At 32.3% G+C, this 16,081-nt stretch overlaps 1 long non-coding RNA gene across 5 annotated transcripts in view; it reads left to right on the top strand.

Annotated features, from left to right (window-relative positions):
* LOC147834466 (uncharacterized) overlaps positions 1-16,081 on the top strand; it is a 171,341-nt gene that overhangs the window by 142,470 nt on the left and 12,790 nt on the right. For 2 of the 5 annotated variants that reach the window (XR_015504130.1, XR_015504129.1), the window contains exon 6: positions 5,258-6,975. The exons of the other annotated variants lie outside the window; for them this stretch is intronic. This is a non-coding gene — a long non-coding RNA (uncharacterized LOC147834466). Of the gene's footprint in view, positions 1-5,257; positions 6,976-16,081 lie in introns of those variants that run through there. 5 annotated transcript variants of the gene reach the window in all.

Here is a 16,081-nt window from a genome sequence, read left to right on the forward strand (position 1 = left end):
TTTTTCTTTCATTGGCCTTTTAGCCGTGTTTGATTCAGGCACTAGTTGCTTTAATCTCAAGGTTTGTTAATATGACTCTCCGTTGTCCACACTTGTCTCGGATGAAAGCGTGTATATACAAACTGCTGACTTCATATCCGTTCAGATATCAGTGCTTTCAAATCTGTGTTGTGCAATATCCCTGCCATAGTTGCAGTTGGATGATTAAGTTTAAAAAAGGTACATGCTCTTTAAATATAGAGGTTTCTGTGCCCTATCTGTAAGTATTGATGTCTTTCTGGTTAAATGTTTGTTTAATAACACGTTTATATATATATACCTGTATATATATATATATATATATATATATATATATATATATATATATATATATATATGTATATGTGTGTGTGTGTGTGTGTGTATATATATATATATATATATATATATATATATATATATATATATATATATATATATATATATGTATGTATGTATGTATGTATGTATGTATGTATGTATGTATGTATGTATGTATGTATGTATGTATGTATGTATATATATATATATATATATATATATATATATATATATATATATATATATATATATACACACACTACGGTTTTGGATAATGGATTGGACCATTTTTCTGATAAGCAAAAAAGGGAGGAGCCATTGTCATTTGCTTTTCATTTATACAAAAATATTACTGCAAAAACCATTAGCTTTAACAAACCCATTGGCTACACAATGTAAAGTTCACCAGCGTCAAGGTCCATTAAAAGGTGATTTTAATCTTTACCATAAAAATCAGTGTTTATGTCTGAACTATAAACTGTTATCCCAGGACTTCTGTTTGTAACTGTTTGTAACTAACTGAAAAAAAAAATCTCTCTTGATTAAATGCAGATTTAAATGCAGTGTTTCGAAGAATTAATAAACATATGCAAATCATCATTTATCATTCATGTTGCGTAGGTTTGAATTTACATCACAATTTTTTAATGTTCAATTGTGCAGCTTTACACAGAATGCATTATTGCAGGCTAATCAAACAGTGACAGAAAACACCTTTAATAACCTAAGAAAGCATTTAGGTAGGTCCCACCACAATTTTTTCTGTCAACGTTATATTTTACAGGAAAGCAAAAATGCGGAGGCGATCTCTCTCTGCAATTGTTATAAATGTTGGATTAACCTACAAGTTCAAAAAAGTTATTAATCTGAAGGTCACGTGTGTTCAGAAGTGTGGGTTGTGATCCAGGCATATGTTTTAATATATTCATAACCACGTTTATGTTTTACTGTCATGGTTTTAAAAAAATGTATAAAAAAGGTTAAATTGCTAAAGGCTAAATAACCCCTACTAATAACTCCTGTATAGCAGTCCCACAACATACTTTCCATCTATCACTGGATGACAGTCAAATACCTTTTCAGAAAAGTTTAGTGGAAATTAGCCTTTTACAGTGTCTGCTATAATGTTAATGTTAGTGTTAACGTGAATGGCCATGGTGTAAATGTACAGTACAGTGATGAGCTTTTTGCCACATTATATCATTATGATAACATGATATTGTTGCCTTCAGTGATTTCCTTAAGATAACTACCAACAAATAATGCAAATGGAATGACTACAACAGGTCTCGTGATCGATCTCATATGAAGTAAGAGTTCACGATGAGATGACATACAGTATGATGACGTGTGTGAGTGTTGTAGTGCTGTCCCATTTCTTAGTGGTAAATTTTGAAGCCCTTCTCCTTCACACTATTTCAAGAGCCAAGGGGTAGGGGTACAAAATTATAATTGGGATTGGGCCTTAATGTTACCTTATACTCTCCCATTGTGATTTTAGTATTTATAATTCATGTTTCTTTAGTGTATATTATTTAAAAATAGTATATTATTTTGGTATGTTTACTAAATACATTTTATATTTTTGCATTTTAATAATTATTTCATGTTTTGTTTATTATTTAAAACAATTGTATTAAATATTTTTATTATGTTTGATGTCCTTAAACATAGGTTTTCATCTTTAAGGTATGCATTTTCTTCTGTTAAGTTTTGCTTTCTAATATTTTTAGATCATAAAACAAAATAACTTTATTCAGCAAGGACACTTTATTATAGTGTAAGCATTTATAATAGTACTAAAGATATCTGTTTTAAAATAATGTATTCAATTGAACTTACTGTTCATCAATAATCATTCATAAATAAAATGTATCAGGTTTTCACAAATCTAAGTATCAGCAAAAATCTTAATAATATGAAATAAAATGATAATAATAAAGAAATATAATTAATTTATCATAATTCATAATGAGCAGTAAATCAGCCTATTAGAATGATTTCTAAAGTATCACGTCACACTGAAGAAGACTGAAAATGTGTCTTTGCAGTCACAGGAATAAAGTAAATATTAAAATGCATTAAAATAGATGAATGCATTAACAACATATCACAGCGTAACTCTGCTTACTGTCTTTTTGATCAAATAATCACAGCCTTGGTGAGCATAAGTGTCTTCTTTCGAAAACATCAATAAAGACCTTCCTTTCACACGGCAAATTGCAACCAGATTTTAATACTTATTAATAAAAGACATATGTGTATTGAGCATGTGGGCGTTTCTTGTTTGTGTGCGTGTTGGTGTTAGGCTTGTAGCTTTGTGTGTGTTGGTATGTGTGTTTGTGTGTTTTGTCTTGTACTCTTTTGAGGCCTGCAGTTCTGACCCCCGACCTCTGTCCTTTGTTCCTTCCCTCCAGTGGCAGATTGAAAGCGTTCAGCACGTCTCTCCTGCCGATTATCTCCATCTCTCCAACTGTGCAGTTTCAAGCTCTTTTAGAAAATTAACAAAACACTAGTTTCACACACAGCTCAATATTTAATAATTGAGCAGATTTTAATTATTCAGATTATTTGGATTCCATATTGTTTTTCACATACCATGTGGAAGAGATGCAATTTTAGCCTGAGCTTAAGTATTTAGTCTGAAATTTAGATTTCATTTATAAAAGCTGGTTTTTAAATACTGTCAATCTTTTTGTCAATTGGTTTTGTTTTAATTTGGATTCAATTTGGACTATTGCATTCAATATGTTGTGGTGATAATACAACGTACTGTTATTAATGTTCTATTTTATGACCAGGAACAACATGAATGTGACTTTTTTTTTTTTTTTTTTTTTTTTTTACATTTTGCACAGAAAGCTTTCAGCATTTAGAATCAAAATTCCTGTTTATACATTAAGGCACACTAGTGCAATTATAAGGTTATATTTAATATTGACGAGCAAATAATGGCATTTTGATTGAATGCATAAGCTTTGATGTATGAAACACATGATCAGTCACATCCAATAATCAATCCAAACCTTTATTAAATAAAGACAAAAACACTTAATCTTAATCCAATATTTTATATTTTTTTCAACACAACGCAAGGCTTAAATAATGGCTTTAGTGTACTGTACAGTTGTTTTTTATTAATAACATATTAATAACGCTGATTTAGATTCTAGAAACAGCAGTGTACAAGTTTACAACTTTTAAGATTCTTTTTATAGATTTATTTGTTTTTTGTTTCTGTGATTAGCATTAACTGCCATTCATGCCTTGACAATAACACCAGCCAAATGAGGAATAGATTTCAGCTGTGGTGGGTTAGATAGCTGTCCCCCCTAGCCACTTTGGCTGGTTAAAAATATTTTTTTAATTGCCAGTGCTGGTTCATCATTAAATATTGCGAAGTTATTTTATGACCGTTTGCCAATATGTGGTCAAATGTGATCTTAAAATCGAGAAGCAGCAGGGCCGACAAAAATAACCGTTTGCACGAGCAAAAGAATCCAGGTAACTAACAAATGAGAGGATCACCTGCACAGTGAGCTCCAGGCGATCTTCACTCACTGATGAGAGCTTTTTTATTGTTGCGAGCACAAGCTGATGTGATGTGCGCAAGTGTTTTAAAAGCTTGCACGCTCCCGTTTTCTTGCAAGAAGCAACCATGCCTGGAAACTTAACTGGTGCAATCATTTATCTTTAAAAGAAACTGAAAAAAATGCTATGCTCGTGCACCTACAGTCCTGCTACTTTCGAGAGCTCAAAATTCTTTGTAAGCAGCAGCAGTTGCCGCTTTCGCTTTAACCATTCTTCGAACACATAATTAATGGGCCTAACCCTTTCACCTGCTATCTTTTGCTTACAGTTATTTTTGTTAATGGTTTAATGGTCACCCTTTACAATAACGTTGCTTAAATAGAATATTAATCCTGCATTTATGTGTAGTTAACTGGTGATCTGGGACCTTTAGCAGGACAGACTACTGTGCATAGTTTTAGATACATGAGAATACTTTTTTAATTGTCAATTAAAAAAAAAACATCTTTGTTGAATAAAATGTGAGTATATTTAACTATATTTAAGTTAAATTAAGCTATATTTAACTTGTTTTGGCAAATTATTTTAAATTTGTGGCAAGGAAATAATAAGTTTGGTGTACCCAGAGAAAAAAATGGTAAATCCTTAATGTTGAGTCCTGAAAAGTCATGTGAAATAAAACTAATTGCAATGCAATACTATGAAACCACTTTTGCTCATGCACATTGAGCAAGGTCATACAGAACACACACACAAAAAAGTTAATTGAACGAGGAGGCATGTGGACATGACACAAAATCTAAATCAAGTAATTTTAGCATGCCAAAGTCAAATTTCTGCATATAAAATATATTTTCCCAGCAGCAAAATTGTGGCTAGTGAAAATGTCAAGTGGCTAGTAACAGTGGAAAACTATTAGCCACAGGGGCTGGTAATCAAATCAATTAATGTCAAGCCCTGCTGCTATTGTATAGAAAAAAAAACTTTCTTCTAAAACTCTGCTAAAACATTTAAAATGTGGTTTGTGTAAAAAATGAGAAAAGTCTCAGTTTGGGGTGAACTATCTCTTTGAAAAAAAAAATCAATTAGTCTTTCTCAAAATGCTTAATAAATTCACAAGTTAAGCTCTGTCATAGTCCCACATGTACCTAACAAGACCCATTCGGTGACCTTTGACCCGAGCGGAGTAATCGCAGCCCAAACATGTCTCCTCCTGTGCCAACAAGCCTGGTTCGAATTACACTTTTAATAGGCAGGTTTAAAGAGGGCAGAGGGAGGTGTAGTGTGGAACAGATCAAAAGTTCTTTCCTAAATGTCCTTTGTCGTGACTTTGCCGTGTTTGATGTCTTTCGCTGTTGACTCTCTCTCTCTCTCTCTCATTTCAAAGAGAGGAAGAGTCATCTGCCTCCTGCGGTCTGCCAACACACAGACCACCAGGGGAAGTGAGGGAGCGAAAAAAGAAAGAGGAACGGAAAGATAACTGGAGAGATTGGACAGTCGGGAGCTTTTGAAGAGAAGAAAGACCGAATTCTGCCCCAAGAACAGCGATAACGGACGCGGGGTCCCACTGAGGGATGATAGGACAGAGGGGTTTTTATGAAATATGAGAGTGATTCAAACGTATATTTGGTGAACTGCAGTTTTTAATGCTCATTTCTTCATAAATGCGTACTCTTTCTTTGTGTTTACACTGGCAGGGCAGTTTTGAATGTTTGCAGAATGTGTGGACTGTTCCGAAGCCGAGGCTCACAAACTACATGGTGGACAGTGTTGGGAAATCTGCGTCCTGTTTAATGCTTGGCAAACTTCTGCTGGCTGAAAACATCAGCTAAAGTCCCTCTGGCATCAAAACCAAAGACTTTGTAGTGTCAATATGTCAGTCTTAAGGTTATCAAAGCTAGCGTGCTCCATAACAGTAATAGCATTCACATTTAAAAGATAAAAGCATTAAAAAAACTTTTAGTTTTTACTTCTTCCAAAAAGAATCAACAATTCTTAGGACATAACTGTGCACAGTAGCTTTCTCACCAACCAATTTTGTGTTCAAAAGACATCTAATAGATTTCCAATTATAGATGTCTCAGCTTAAACAAGACTAAATCTATTAGATGTCTAACAATAGTCTAGAATTAATTAAATACACAGGTTAGACAGTCTTTGCGTGTGTAGTTGTTCATTCCTGCCCAAATTTAGCCTTGTTTTCTTTAGTCAGCTTTATTTCTATAGCGCTTTTTTAAAATGTAAATTTGTCAAGCATGAGAAAAAGAGAATAAAAGCCATAACATAGTTACAGATAGTGAAATATTTCAGCTGATCAGGCAGGCAGGAGAGTAGAGCCGTAGAATGGAAATGAAAGTAGAGTTGTATTTTAGCTATGTTTGGACATTTATTAGCCATATGTTTTTATGCTTGCTGGATTTTTCACATCTAACCAAATGTTCCTTTCTATCGAATTGTCTAACACTTGACTTCTTGTTGATCATTTGGTATCAGAAGTGGTTTACATGAAAGGAAAGGCCTCTGGATTACACTTATTTTACCAAAATAAAATATGATCATGCCTTAACTTTTAATAATTTATTTAGGACAGTATGGTTTGACTCTGTTTAGACAATAGTCTTGTCATTTAACAGAAATATTGTACAGTATAGAATTTAAAGTCATGGTGCAGTGGAAAAATAATTCATATTGTGTTTGACTCCCATTAGCTTGGATGATTGCATCCATCCATCTCTGCAATGATTCAAATAACCTATTATTTAAGTCATCTGGAATGGCAAAGAAAGCTTTCTGGCAGGACTCCCAGAGTTCATCAAGATTCTTTGAATTCACCTTCAATGTCTTTTGCTTAATCTTACCCCAGATGCTCAATGATGTTCATGTTTGGTGATTGAGCTGGCCCATCTTGGAGTGCCTTGACTTTCTTTATGAGAATGAGCGCTATCCTGCTGAAGAACTTGCCCTCTCCTGTGGTGATGGGCACATTTCTTGATACCTCTTGCATGCCCCCCATATTGAATGTAACTCTAAACCATGATTTTTTTCTTCACCAAACTTGGCTGATTTCTGTAAGAATCATCAGAGTCCATGTGGGTTCCAATAGGTCTTCTGCAGTATTTGTGATGGTTGGGATGCAGTTTAACAGATGAGTCATCTGAAAAATCTACCTTCTACCACTTTTCCAAATGATCAACCAGAATACAAGTTATTACTTGTTGCACTTACAATTGGGATCGAAGACAAGACTTTTATCAGGTAGTGTAGGTGACACAGTGTTGATCTGAACAACACTAAAAAGCAGGGATGCTAAAACTCAATGTGTGTATAAACACACCTTGTTATTCTAAACTGAGTGGGAAAGTGCAGTGCACACACATATATACGGTCAGCATATAGGCAATTAGAACGAACAAATCTAAGTCTGTTACACACAATAGCAGTTTCATAAATGGTGAATGGCACATGGTGTACTATATTAACCAGTGGTTCTCAAACTGTGATACGTGTACCACTAGTGGTACGCAGGCTTCCTTTTAGTGGTACGCGGAAGAATGAAATATGTCATGTACATGCTACACACATTTCAAAATTTATCAAAAATGATGTATAAAATATGCCATATGACATATAGCCTATATTTCTGAGGTAATCTGCCACGTTTTTTTTTAACTGTGTTGAGTTGTAGCTGCTTTACTGGGCCTACTACGCTACTGTATTTTAACTGTACTGTTACTGCTCATTTTGATGGTACTTGAAGAGACAATATTTTTTCTGAGGTGGTACTTGATGAAAAAAGTTTGAGAGCCACTGATATAGACGATAAATGATTCAGGCAATGGAAATGTGTTTTCCATTGGGGTGACTGAAGTCTAGTTTCATGTTAATGTCACACAGAGCTGGTCTGCTTTGGTCACACGCATGGTCTGCTCTGGTCCAGAGACACAGTGAGCATAGACCACTAAATATATCAGGCCTATATGAATCGTACACCGAAATAAGCACACAACGTAGGCACACAAACCAATTTAATATGAGCAGAAAAACTCATTTGTTTGCCATTTTGGAAAAGTTCATGTTTTAGTTTTGTGCTTTTCATTTGTCATTTTATACGGGTTTTCATTTTTCGCTTTCATTTAATCGCTTGCATTATGTGATCTCATTGTTTCCTATTCTGCATTTAGTTTTCATTTTTGTGCGTTATATTATTACTTGTGTTGTCAGTTATTTGATTGACACATTATTTTTCGATGTGTGATATATTTTATCCAACAGAAGTGCTATGAACAAAATGCAATTTTTTTAAAAAGAGGAGGGGCTACTCAATATGTCCCAACCCTGTCTTCATGTTTAAGTCGAAATCACATCAAACAAGACTGTGCATTTCAAGATATTTTAGGGGATTTTTCAGAATCTGAAGCCATTTGTGGAGGTGTTTAGCATGCATGTGAGAAAGGTATAACGTAAGGTGTTTTTGACAGTATCCTGGCAGTATGTGTACCAGCGAGGTCCATGTTGAAATGAGAGAGCAGCACTTGATAGGTCAATAGATGGGTGAATGAATAGGTGAGTCAGTATTTAGCTATTCACTGTCCCTGTGCCCTTTCTGTTCTCTCTGAGCTGTTTGGATAAAATCTCTTTTATCTCGGCTGGTGCCAGTCTCTGATGCATAAACACTCCAGACTGACTCCTATTGCTTTGATAGAGGGAGAGAAAATGAAAGGAAGCAAAAACCGCATTAGCGCCTCAGCAGTAGGAACATCCCGTGTCCAGCCTGTCGTTCGGTTCATTTTACACGTCTTCATCTTTTCTCTTTACACTGTTCATTTCCTCCTTTAATGGCAGTAAAGTTGTGTTAATGTGGTTTAATAAACATTCACTGGATTTAGTTTATTGGAATTTTCTCTTAAGGAACCTCTTTTTTTATTATTTTCGATTCTAATACATGTTAATATGTGTGTTGTAATCAGTAAAAAATAAATAAATAAATAAATAAATAAATAAAACGGTCCCAACAATTTTCAGTTTTAATTAGCTTTGTTGGCTGAAAGGAACCTTTACATTATTACACTAATGACACTAATAACGCTATATGCACATATTAACAAAGTAAACACAATCATATTAAAATGATAACAAAAATAATGATAAAATTCACTGCCAAAAATGCAGGCTTCCACACAATTCCAACATAGGCTAATTCTGAAAACGTAGTCCTATATATATTTCTGGAGATTGCAAATTATGTAGCCAGAAGTACGTGTGGATGTATTTCATCTTAAAAACAAACGATATGAGGCTGTATGACGCCGTGCCCTTTCATGCTTACCAGCTGACTGCTTGTTTGTCCAATTAGTTCACCATGTATGTCGGTTGACTTGACAACACAGAGAAATTGACCAAGATGACGGGGTTGGAGTCCAATGAAGAATAATTCCAGAAACCTGGTAAGACAAAAACAAAAGCAAAAATGAAATAAACAAGTAAATAACAAGTGAGAATGTGGTAAAATCTGAAAACATGGTTAAAATCAGGCGAGGGCTTTTCTTTTTCTGGATTGCTTTTTAAAACTGTCGGTTGGGTTTAAGGAAGTGGGTGGGTGGGTCCATCGATGCACTCAAAAACACTATTGGTTGGGTTTAGGAAAGGAGGAGGCTGGGTCAGTCGATCAGTCCGTCAGTCATTCAGTAGACAGTCAGTCGACAGCGGACTCTGGTGGATTTATGCAGGACGAGCAAGCACAAATGGCACTCATGAGAGGAATTTGAGATCTCAAAAATTGTACACAGCAGCCTCTGGTGGATTTGCGAAAATTAAAACTACTAAAAAATGACCTTCTGGGACTTATTTGACACTCTCCAAAAATGTATATAATGGTATGTGTTTTTATTTTTGTGTTGTTTGCATAATATTTCGTTACATGATCTCTTGTTTTTTATTTTGCATTTATTTTTCATTTTTGTGTGTTATAATTTTACTTGTGTTGTCAGTTTTTTGATTGTCACATTATTTTTTGATTTGTGATATATTTGATCCCGTAGAAGCACTAAAAACAAAATGCAACTGCCATTTTTTTTTAAAAGAAGGAGCTACTCAATATGCTCCACCTCTGTCTTCATGTTTAAGTGGAAATCACAATAATATATATATATATTTTATATTTGTAAATATTTATATTTACAGTCCTCAGCATAAATGAGCACCCCAATTTGAAAATTAATTTTTGTATCCATTTATCAATAATATTGGTAATGTATTTTGTTGAATTTAAACAAAATAGATTTATTAAACAGATATATTGATTAAAGCAATATTTTAGTCACCAAACATATCTAGAAGTTGAGAGATAGTATAATTATAATTCAAGCAAAATACTGCAAAAAAATACAGCCTACACAATTTCAACCAAATTTTCAACATTTTTTGCTTCTCTTGATTTTTACGCATTTTTTAAAATTTGTATTTAATATTTTTCTATAACATATACATTTGTCTGTATATAGGGCATATTGTCTTCAGTAATGACTAATCTAATGATATATATATATATATATATATATATATATATATATATATATATATATATATATATAATATTGTATAGCTTCCTAATAAAAATAGAGTTTTCATATTTTTTCTTAGAACTTTTTTCTTTCCTTTTTTTATAAAGGTCTTTGGACAATGACTCTAAATGTTCACAGAGAATACATTTTTATTCTTGTGTGTTATAATTTTACTTGTGTTGTCAGTTTTTTGATTGTCACATTATTTTTTGATTTGTGATATATTTGATCCCGTAGAAGCACTAAAAACAAAATGCAACTGCCATTTTTTTTTAAAAGAAGGAGCTACTCAATATGCTCCACCTCTGTCTTCATGTTTAAGTGGAAATCACAATAATATATATATATATTTTATATTTGTAAATATTTATATTTACAGTCCTCAGCATAAATGAGCACCCCAATTTGAAAATTAATTTTTGTATCCATTTATCAATAATATTGGTAATGTATTTTGTTGAATTTAAACAAAATAGATTTATTAAACAGATATATTGATTAAAGCAATATTTTAGTCACCAAACATATCTAGAAGTTGAGAGATAGTATAATTATAATTCAAGCAAAATACTGCAAAAAAATACAGCCTACACAATTTCAACCAAATTTTCAACATTTTTTGCTTCTCTTGATTTTTACGCATTTTTTAAAATTTGTATTTAATATTTTTCTATAACATATACATTTGTCTGTATATAGGGCATATTGTCTTCAGTAATGACTAATCTAATGATATATATATATATATATATATATATATATATATATATATATATATATATATATAATATTGTATAGCTTCCTAATAAAAATAGAGTTTTCATATTTTTTCTTAGAACTTTTTTCTTTCCTTTTTTTATAAAGGTCTTTGGACAATGACTCTAAATGTTCACAGAGAATACATTTTTACAAAAATGCTGTAAATGTGTAGGTGTAGTATATGTTAAAGTGGTAGTTATTTCTTGAAGGCAAAACAGATTTTTGATGTATAGAAAGATGAACTTCTATTGAGATATTCAATTTTTGTAGCAGCGTAAAATGTGTGGAAGGATAAAGTGATCATCAATGTTTGATTAAATTATTGTGTGATTAAATTATTATTTTTTTTGAAAGTATTCATTATCAAATGATGATGATGGCTCTTTTGGAAAGCTATAAATGATAAAACTTTTTTCATCACTTTTATTTTGGCCTCACTTTATCAAAAGCATTGTTCAGACAGTTTTAAGTTTACGAACATGTCACCTGCCATCACATCAAACCGTGTGTTTTTCATTATCATTTCCTCCCCACACACTTGTGTATGTGCGTGTTTTGTTAGATGTGTTATCTGCAGCACTGGAATCAGATACTTTGATACAACTTTGAAGAAGTTTTCATCTCTTTCACACACTCCGTCTCTGTCTCACTCGGCAGGGTGGCCTTTAATCTATTTTCACCCCTGGCGTCTTAAGAAAGTAGATCTAATAAGTCAACTTCCTGCTGCGAGAGTCACTCCTCACTAAACTTTCTGTGTGTGTGTGTGTGTGTGTGTGTGTGTGTGTGTGTGTGTGTGTGTGTGTGTGCGCGTCTGTGTGTCTGTGTGTCGTGTCATGGGAATAGTGGTTTTCTTAGACTTTTTCCACCTCTTATCATTTAAAGGGAAAGTTCACACAAAATTTTAAATTCTGTCTTTATAAAGTCAACCTCATGCTGATCAAACATGAATGATTGTATGCGGTATTGTGTTGAAAGCCCAAAAAGGATATATTGAAAATGGTAATAACTAAAAGTGTATACAATTGTGTTTTGTGTTAGGATCTCCCCCATCCTACAAATTAAAAGGCATATATATATATATATATATATATATATATATATATATATATATATATATATATATATATATATATATATATATATATATAATTATTATTATTATGTTAAATTGTTGTTAAATATTACACTAGTACATTGGAAACCAGATATTGTTTTCCTTCAGGAAACACATCTGCAACTTAAGGATTAAGTGAGACTCCAAACTCGTTGCACATCACACATTTTTCGTTCCAACTTTGATTCTAGATGTAGAGGAGTTGCCATATTGATACATAAGACTGTTCACTTTTCTATGGACAATGTTGTTTCTTATGTGAATGGTCGATACATAATTGTGAAAAGGGAACATTTCACAAACACTCTCTTTGCTCAGAATTTGTTGTCAAAGATCCCAGCTCTTAACACATCTTTTAATATTCGGGAAGACATAAACTGTGTTATTGACCCAGACTTAAATGAATCCAGTATTATCAAAAAAGCTCCCTCTGATATGTCCAAAAATTTTTGTTTATTATTCAGAATGGTTATACTGAACCATGGAGACACCTTTATTTCACAGCAAGAAAATATTTATTCTTCTCAAACGTCCATCAATCGTTCTCTCATATTGATTTTTTTTTATTATTAATAACTCTCTAATTACTCAGGTGGTAGATTCTGAATATTTACCTGTTGTTATTTCTGATCATGCCCCCCTCATCGTATTGATAATAATTCATTTTTATCTCATACTTCTCGATCACCCTGGCAGTTCAATTCTTTACTTCTATCTAATTTAGCTTTTTGTGAATATATTTCTAATATACTGTACAGTGAAATATTTCATTTATAGCCGAATTGGTGGATTCACATTCTTTAAATACATTTCTAAGGTATTATTTACATATTTGTTTACTCGTTTAAATTATGTGTGTGTGTATTTTTTATGTTAATCCACTTTATTTATATACAATTAAATTTTTTTTTTTAAATTTAAGATAGTATTCTATCTTCATATGTTCATATGTTTATTTTTATTTTAATTCATTTTAATTTAATAAATATAATTAATATAATTAAATTAAATATATATATATACAAATATACACACACACACACACACACACACATACAGTTGAAGTCAGAATTATTAGCCCCCTTTTTAATTTTTTCCCCAATTTCTGTTTAACAGAGAGATTTCTTCATCACATTTTTAAACATAATAGTTTTAATAAGTCATCTCTAATAACTGATTTATTTTAAATTTGCCATGATAACGGTAAGTAATATTTGACTATATATTTTTCAAGACACTTCTAAACAGCTTAAAGTGACATTTAAAGGCTTAACTAGGTTAATTAGGCAGGTTAGGGTAATTAGGCAAGTTATTGTATAACGATGGTTTGTTCTGTTGATTATAAAAAAAAATTAATATATCATAAATATAATAAATATTATAAATTTATATATTTTATAAAATTATATATTTTTTTTAAATAAAAAAAGAAGCTGCTTTTATTCTAGCCTTAATAACAAATAAGACTTTCTCCAGAAGAAAAAATATTATCGGACATACTGTGAAAAGTTAAACATATTTTGGGAAATATTTAAAAAAGAAAAAAAATCAAAGGGGGCCAATAATTCTGACTTCAACTGTATATTTAATTAATGTATTCTTTTTTCATATAAATCAATGAATTTATTTAAAAAATAAATATTATCATCTAAAAAGTTTGAACAATCATCAGTCTAGTCTAAATTATAATTTTGCTAAATATCTTCTATTGAGAATAATATCTTATGTTGAACGAAAGAAAGATTTTGAATGACAGGAGACTGACTAAATTAAATAATTTTAATTTTTTGTTGAAACAATATTAATGACTCAAGCTAAGATATATTAACACAAACTGACCTAACACAAACAGTGTCACACTCATTACACGTTGCTTGTTTTGTTAAACCTTTCTGAAAAACACACAGGGAACTAAATCCCAAATCACAGCCAAACAGAACAATAAGCCCAAATAACTTCTGCCCACCTTCTCATTCCTCCTAACCGAATGAGAGACAGAAAGAGAGGAAGTGGAAAAACAAAAATGGTCTTCCTCAGCAGTGGGTATAAAACTTCCTCTGTTCTGCATTAAACGAGTCTCTTGGAGACTCTCATCCTGTTTCCATCCTGCCGCTCCTAAAACTCATTACCGGCTTGAACACCCCCACCCCCCATGCCTGTTTCTCTATTCCCCTCTTCCCTGCTCTTCCCACTCACTCTTCCAGTCTCCAGTCCTCTGTGCCCTTTCCTGTTAACATGGGAATCAGAAACGAAAGTTGCGGCTCCATGTATGGTTTTCCATTGTCTCTCACTGCATGCTCAATATAACAAAAAAATTTAATCCATTTCACACAGGAGATATAGATGGTAGCAAATTCAATATACTGTAAGACATTTATTTTATTTTATTATTATTTTAATGTTTTTGACAATATTATTTTATTTGACTTGTTTATACAAACCCCAATCAGTTGCACTCTCAAATGTCATTGTATACTTGTATATATAATATATTGAAAATAAAGGCTTCTGATTCTTATATTTTGGAAAAAATTATTTTCTAAAAATGAAAAATTTCCTGCACATTCTTCTCATAAAGTAGCTCTCATGAGTGTGTGTGAATTGATGCATTCTAGTTAAGTATAGGCTTGTGCAAGTCATTAATGTGTTAAAGGAATAGTTCACCCAAAATAGTGTTCATTTAGTGTTCAACAGAATAAAGAAACTGAATATGTTTAAAACCACACAAGTGTGAGTAAATGGTAAACTAATTACATTTTTTAAGTAACTTATGGCATTTATTGATTTATTTTTATGATCATTTTTTGTGACTTTTAACATTTTTTATTCATATAAAGACACTGTGTCAATACACAGTTATAAAATATTTGTTAAATACATTTTAATATAGAAGATTCTGTATATGAATGTTAAAACCGTATAAATGTTTTGCTATTAAAATCATAAAAAAGGATAGCTCGCCCAGCTTCAGAAGAATATACCATCCAAAATTTAAAAAGGACTTACTGTTTATGCACCCTTCTGGTTACAGACGTTTATGAGTGTCTTTATTCCGTTGAACACAAAAGACGATAGTTTGGAGAAAGCTGAAAACCGGTAACCATTAGACACTTTTCCTCTATCGAACTGAACTATTATAAGAATACCGATATTTACATTTCTTGAAAGCACCAAAAATGTCCCAGAAGCGTTTTTTTTTTTTTTTTTTTGCGGTTTTTGTTTTCGTGTCACCAGAGGCCACTGTTGACTGCCTGACTGAATGACTGACCGGCTGATTGACCCACCCTCCTCCTTCCCTAAACCCAGTCAATAGTATTTTCTAAAGCACAGATTGACCCGCCCACCCACTTCTCTAAACCCAACAGACAGTTTTTATTTTTTTTTATTTATTTATTTATTTATTTATTTATTTATTTATTTATTTTTGCTTCTGTTTTTGTCTTACCTGCTTTCTGGAATCGTTCTTGTCGGACTTGAACCTTGTCGTTGTGGTCAACTCCTCTCTGTGTCTCAAGTTCATCTACAAACATGGCGAGCAAACTGGACAGCAAAAATGCCATTCAGCATGGAGGTAAGTGGTGAGCTGGTAAGCGTGAAAAGGAACGCTGTCGTACCATCCTGTAGCATTCATTTTAAAGACAAAATGCAGCCGTAAGTTCTTCTGGCTACTTAATTCGCATTCTCCAGGAATGTATATAGGGCTACGCTTTCAGAATGAGCCTATGTTGGTTTTTCTAGCCACTATTTGAAAAGCATGTTGTTTATTTTTATTTTTATT

Source organism: Danio rerio, chromosome 12 (genome assembly GCF_052040795.2).
Source record: "Danio rerio strain M-AB ecotype USA chromosome 12, GRCz13ab, whole genome shotgun sequence".
Taxonomy (NCBI): Eukaryota; Metazoa; Chordata; class Actinopteri; order Cypriniformes; family Danionidae; genus Danio; species Danio rerio.